Below are 7,136 nucleotides of genomic sequence, written 5' to 3'. Positions count from 1 at the left end.
ATTTAGAAGGGCCATGTTGGGCTACTTGGACTGCTCAAGTTCACCCCCTGGAGGCCACCACAACAACTCCCAGAAGTTTCTCATTAGAGAACGGACATATAACTCTGACTTGTTATTTGCAGTGTAGAAACATCCACAAATATCTGTACGTAGCCTCAGTGATTCTCTGTGAGGTTTCTGGTTGTCAGGTGGATAAACCCCCTGAAACATTTACTCCACCATGAAACACTAAACCTGTCCAGAGAGGCCCATGTCCAATGAAACTGTTTTATTAGAAGTTAGTTCTATAGGTCAGGCCACACACACACACACACACACACACCTATTTATTGGTGAGGAAACTGGAATACATTACTGCCTGCAAGTAAGGAATCAACTTACCTAGCAACACCCTGATGATGAAGCAACAACTTAGATACAGTCTGAATAGGATAGTCATCTGGTACAGATATAGTGACTTTATTATGATTTAACAAACTGCCCAAACGAGAATTACAGGTTTTTATAGAGAACACTAATATCTGTTATTTAATCTGTCTAACGGATATATCGGTCTAACCCTGAAACTGAGTGCATTAGCAGTTGTCTTGATGCAACAATGGCTCCAAGCCAGGTCGATGCCTGGAATGTACCGGTAACTGTAAGAAGTGAAGCCAAATCTGTAGAGAAGAAGCCTTTCACACCTAAATCGATCCAGCAGCTCAGTGTCACAGCTGGGACATTGTTGAGTTAGATTATCATTGCTTTGTTTGCTCTAAGTAATGCAGGGTTTTCAGCCTCTATGACTGGTCATCACATATGTCAGCTTTATGTGTGTATGGACTTAGAGTATGTGAGTGTGTGTTTTAAAGAGAGAGGACAGAGACAGAGTGCTGTCTTGTAAGTGCACGGTGCATACTACCAGAACGCATCAGGGTTTCCAGACTGACTTAAAGACATTAAATTCAAGGATCCGTCATTTATCTTGAAGCAGACATTGTGTAGAACAAAAAAATTGTGTAACTTTGGTGCCCCTCAGTGGTAGTATCATAGCTGTAGGATCTGACGCTGAGATGATGAACTGACAACAAGACAGAATGCATCAAAGGCAACAGAAATTTCTGCAGTCAGAATATTTTGAAACACTCCACTCCTCAACACTTTGATTGAGATTTTAAATGCCATTTTGTATACATTTTGAAACACTAACTGTTGCATTATATTTACTTTATATCATAAAATCTACACCCTCTGGTGATTCAAATGAGCAGCTGCTGCTCAGTTGCTGATGCAGCAGTGCCAAACAATGTAGATTATATATAATGTCTCCCAGGTATGAAGGCAGATAAAGACTCTTGCCTTTAATGAAAGTTAAAGTTTCTTCTAGTCAGACAAGTTAGTTATATGGTAAGGATGTCCTCTTCCCTTTTCTTAACTGACAGTTTTGGCTGTACTTCAGCCTTCCTCAGAGCTTCTGTTTCCTTCCGGGTATGACATGTTTTATGAAAAAGGTGACCGGGCAGGGAAACTTCAAAATAGAGTTCCCCGACCCGGTTGGGTCCGTTCCTCGCCCTGGTGCCGCTGGCAGAGAATGGTGTCCCAGGTGTGTGGGAGCAAGTATGCCCCCTTGTCCCTGTTCTCGGTGTTGCCCTCACGCCTCCTTATTTCTATGGCCTCCTTTATCCATCTTCTGTATCTGTTTGTTTCTGATGGGATTTTTTCCCCTGTTCCCATCCATGATGTGGTTGTTTCTTCTGCAATGGTCTGTTATGGCTGATTTTTAGTTTTCTTGTTCTGCTGTGTGTTTCTTTGTTCTGGTAAGCCTGCCTGCTGTCTCTTGCTCACATTCCCTCTGATCTTCTTTTTTTCTTGTACTAAAAGCTTGTCCGGTTTCTCCAATGTATGTTTCATTGCACGATTTGGTGTACAAGTTGTTGGCAGAGTTTTTTGTATGGTTTTATGGCTGTGTTTATCTGATGTTTTTTCATGGCGCGTTGTATGGATTCTGTTTTTCCTCTGATGTACAGTAGTGTTATTATGTCCAAATTTTTATTTTTGGTGTCTTGTTTTTGTTTCGTTTTCTTTTCTTATTTCTTCTGCTCATCTATGAGATTCCATGCAAATCTTGCAATAAAACATACATTGGAGAAACCGGACGAGCTTTTAGTACAAGAAAAAAAGGAGATCAGAGGGAATGTGAGCAAGAGACAGCAGGCAGGCTTACCCGGACAAAGAAACACACAGCAGAACAAGAAAACAAAATATCAGCCATAACAGCCCATTGCAGAAGAAACAACCACATCATGGACTGGGACAGAGGAAAATTCATCACATCAGAAACAAACAGATACAGAAGATGGATAAAGGAGGCCATAGAAATAAGGAGGCGTGAGGGCAACACCGAGAACAGGGACAAGGGGGCATACTTGCTCCCACACACCTGGGACACCATTCTCTGCCAGCGGCACCAGGGCGAGGAACGGACACAACCGGGTCGGGGAACTTTATTTTGAATTTTTCCGGCCCGGTCAGCTTTTTTCATAAAACACGTCATACCCGGAAGGAAACAGAAGCTCTGAGGAAGGCTGGAGTACAGCCGAATCTGTCAGCTAAGAAAAGGTAAGAGGACATCCTTACCATATAACTAACTAACTAACTTTGACTTTCAAAATGGATAAAGAAGACATTAGGAATTCAATGGATCTCTTGCCTTTAATTGTATATGCTGTGTGGACAAATTTCCAGAACTGCAGCCTTGACACGAATTTTCATATTTTCTAAGTTTCATTTGCAGAGTAGAAGCAACGATTCTAAAATATGTGATATGCAAAAAAATATATCCTTATACTTAGATACAGAGACACTTACACCCACATAGGGCCTGTTCTCACCTAGTATTACCATCCATCCTGAGTGATCATAACAAGAAAGAACAGAACATATATCCTACACATTCGTGTATTCGGGTACATTGTCCACCAGCGGTCACTGGGGCTGCCTTTTTCAGGCACCAGCGGAAAAGCTCCAGAGATCTGGATAAGAACAGGGGAACAGACACCAACACATCGGCGGCAGTACAATAATAACATCTAAAACACACGATTCACTCTCGGTGGTATCTGTAACATGAGAAATACTTTCAACCGTCTTGAGCTGTCCACTCAAGACGGTTTAAGGGAAACAGGTCTGAATTGGGTCGTATATACTCACATATACATGAATGAAAAGTAAAGAAAAACCAGTGCAGGAGAGGTTGAAAGCTAAAAGCTTATTCAAAGAAAAAAAATAAAAAATAAAATCAGGATAACATTCAATAAAAAATTACGCCATTGGTTTGGATTTTGGAATTTTGGTCAAAATGCATGCCGCGGCAGGATAACCCTGTTAGGAAGCTCTTGTGCAAAAAAATGTTGTTGGCCCCTTATTGACCCCCAGGCCCCAGGTTATTCTGTCTTTATTTAGGGATGTGCATCATCTGAACAACAAAATTAGATTATTATGCATGACCAAGTCCCCATCACAGCGCCTTCCTGGTTGATCCAATCAGGAAGCTTCTTATGTTTCATAATAGTGCAGTTTCTCATTGACCCCCATGTTAAACAGGCCGTTTTCACAGCATCATTTAACCTGTTTAAGACCTGGGACAAAAGAACATTCTAGTCTGTATGTTTAGGTCATATCTCCATGACAACACTGAGGGGGTGAATTTCTTTGTACCAGGCTAGTTTTGAATTTATTGGAGGTTAAAGTTTATGAATAATTAGGGGTGTGGTCTCCTGAGTGACAGCTAGCCTCTGGCCCTCACTTCTCCTCAGAGATATACGTCAACCAGATGGACGTATCTCCCTCCCCCCAACGTCACATCAATGCTCTTTTTTGGTCAGAGGAAATGAGGTGGAGTCAAAGTCTGAAAAGATGGAGACTCCTGTAGGAGTGTACGATTGGATCAAGTTGAGAGAACGGACCCCGAAGGGTATGCTACCTCCATTTTTTGCAGGACCCACCTCAGTAAAAAATGATAACCTAGTGGGTCCGAATTTGCAGTTTTACACTTTTAAAATGCCTATAGGCCCCAATTAACACAAGTCATTTCAAGTGTCTCATATTCAGATTCAATTCAAACTTGATGTACTGAATTTTCCTTTCTACATGCAAATCAGTCCAGACTCCAGAGGGTGGTGTTGCACCTGAAGCTGTTGGACAACACCTGAAAAACACCAGAAGAAGAGTGACAGGGTTCTTGAGTAGTTAAGTCACAATACAAGTTTAACAAGGTACAATAGTTAATAATATTTCCGCAGGCTCCGACTCATCATTCAGAGATAAACCTTACAGCAGCATGCCATCTGTATGTGCTGAAATTGATGGAGCCATTAGCCAGGGTGGCTGATTTCAGTGTAATATTTCTGTCACTTCAGCTGCCGTTACCATGGGAGCAGACCCTGTACAGACTATTTCCACAGGCCATTTACTGACGTAGTTACACTTGGGAAGAATAAAATTTCAGCATGCATTGTAGAGAGATAGATGTATTCACACCTTTTAAACATCTCAAACCACCTCCCGAGGCAGTTTTGATAGCGGATGTCAGTCCATCTCTAATGCTTCTCGGATGCATTTAGACTTGGTTTTGATAGCTGATTCACCTAAGACTCATAAAGGTCACATACGGATGAATGGGACCATTGGGAGCTGTGGCTGCTTTTCCTGCTTGGTAACCCAAACACTCTTCCCGTGTGAACCATGCTACATACCACTGATTGGTGAACAGTGTCCTTTCTCTCAGGACAGTGCAGAGTATTAACCCATAACCAGCATTACCTACTGTATGTTTTGTATAGTGTCACAGCAGCAGCAGTATCTGGAGTCAAACTGTTAACCTGAGGCATCACTTACAACCAGTCCAGCACCTCCTCCCCTGTTGCCACAGTAGTTTCCAGTCCAGCAGATCAGTCCCTGCGCTTTACCAGACACTCGTGAATGTCTTTATTGTGTAAACGACAACCTCAGCACACACTTGTCACGCTATCTCTTTTAAGGCTGCTCATTCTTTCATTTCATTGTTCTTTCTTCTCACTGTCAGTCTGTTTACAGCCGTTGGCAAGGCATCCACCACCCATTTCCACTTATATGGTTTGTTTGGGTTTTTATACATCTCTGTTTCCTGGACACCCTGTGTTATATTTTACATGCTTTGCTTGCTGATTTATTAATAAAGTTGTGTCTTCAGGCAATATTTGATGACTGTGTTGTCTTTATTTGGGCTCTTTAGTCTTTAAAGTCTTGCCCTGAACATCTGTCTATTGCAAAAATGTGTTTTGTGCTCTCAAAGTGATCAGGAGAAATGGAAAAGGAAAAAAAAAAAATCGGAATTTAGATGTTATTGCGCTGAAATAGTCTACAGTTAAATTTGGGGAAACAGGGCTGTAATGTTTGTGGCACATGAACATTTATAATTTCTAAGACAAATAATACTTGCACACTGTAGTTTCATCCCCACTTTGCTTATTCCACATATACAAGACTCTATTTATTATGGGTGTATAGAGTATAGTGGAGGGTTTTGTTGCTACAGATGTTTGATGTTTTCTTGCATGGTTGGAATGAAAACCTGCAGCCACTGCGGCCCTTTACTGGATCAGTTTGAGACACGTATGGTGGCTAATGTTAACTATTAGCAAACTTCAGGTACCTATACTTTGCTGTGTGAGTGACACTACTGAGTCAGTGTGCTGACTATGACTTGATTCTCTCTTGAGTGCTATGTTTTAGCATTTACCAATACATTGTCATTGTCACTTTTGACCACAGTGGTAGTTGCAAAGCTATAGTTTTGTTGCCTAAGTTTAAATACCAATACCACAATGCAAAATATACTACTCAATTATTAACCTGACTCCGCCAGATGGATTGATCTCATTTGTCTCTGCATATCCATCTGGGAACTCTGGTTTGGAGATCTTTTGGGAAGAGGCAAAAGTACTGGTTGCTGATTGGGTAAACCATCTGTCTGTCACCAACATACGGGTCAAATCAACCAATCAGATCAATGAAGCGTGTGACGTACTAATAGCGTCAGGGCAAAGCTTAGAAAGGAAACAACATGAGGGTAAAGGATATTTTCTATTTGTGTAAAGTGAATTTACGGATCAAAGGCCCAATATCAGGAGCCCGGTCCATATTCAACAGAAGGATCCAGAGACAAAAGAGTTAGTATGTGGCTTGCTCCATAGCTGCTCATCTCATCTGTGGAAGCCTCCATGTTGTTTACACTGAACAGTCACTTCTCGTTGCGTTACTTAAATCCGCCTCAAAACCAAAGCTGATTGGTTTGGTCGCTTGGGCAAACTTCTCAGAATTTCGCGAGATCAGGAGGCTAATAACTGTAGCTGTCAAATGAATGTAGTGTAGTAAAAAGTACAATATTCAAGCATCAAAGTAAAATACTTAAGTAAAGTACAATTAATTAAGTATAGTGCCACAGTAAATGTAATTCAGTTACTTTCCACCAGAGTTACCTTTGACCTTAACCTGACTCTCGACAGATGACTTTCCTTCCTTCTAGACTCCACCTAGCTCCACTCAACCATAGCAGAGGGATTTCAGGTGGACGAGCCAATCACGTCCGTTGGGGCAGGGTTTTATAGATGTGGCATAGCAGAGAAACGACTGTGGCGGCTTGCATCGAGGAAGCAGACGTCAACATGGATGCTTCTTTTTCATCCGTGTTTCCGATCTAGAGAATCTTTCTTCTTTAAAAAAACACCAGAGAACGGCTCTGAAGGCTTTTAGTGGTGGAAACCATGTCGGCTGTTCTGTTTGGATTTACCCTGCGTCGCTCTCATCAGCGTCACAGGTTTTTTTCCATGTGAGTGGTTGAAGTAGCACGTCAATAAAGATGACAGACAAGTGGTTTATCCAATCATATGCAATGATTTTTGATAAGGCCCAGCCTCCTGAAATCACTTTCCTATGGAACGATCCCAGATGGATGAGGGAAGCAAGGAGAAACCAATTTCATCCGGCGAGAGTCAGGTTACTTTGACCTGTCTTGTCATTGAACATTTAGAAGAAAAATATATTCTTTTTTTTTATTTTTTTGCGTCCATGGTGACAGATAATGGTTTAATAATAGTGAGTTGTGGCAACAAAATCCT

Source organism: Echiichthys vipera (assembly GCF_963691815.1).
Source record: "Echiichthys vipera genome assembly, chromosome: 20".
Classification (NCBI taxonomy): domain Eukaryota; kingdom Metazoa; phylum Chordata; class Actinopteri; order Perciformes; family Trachinidae; genus Echiichthys; species Echiichthys vipera.
This window is presented reverse-complemented; position numbering follows the sequence as displayed.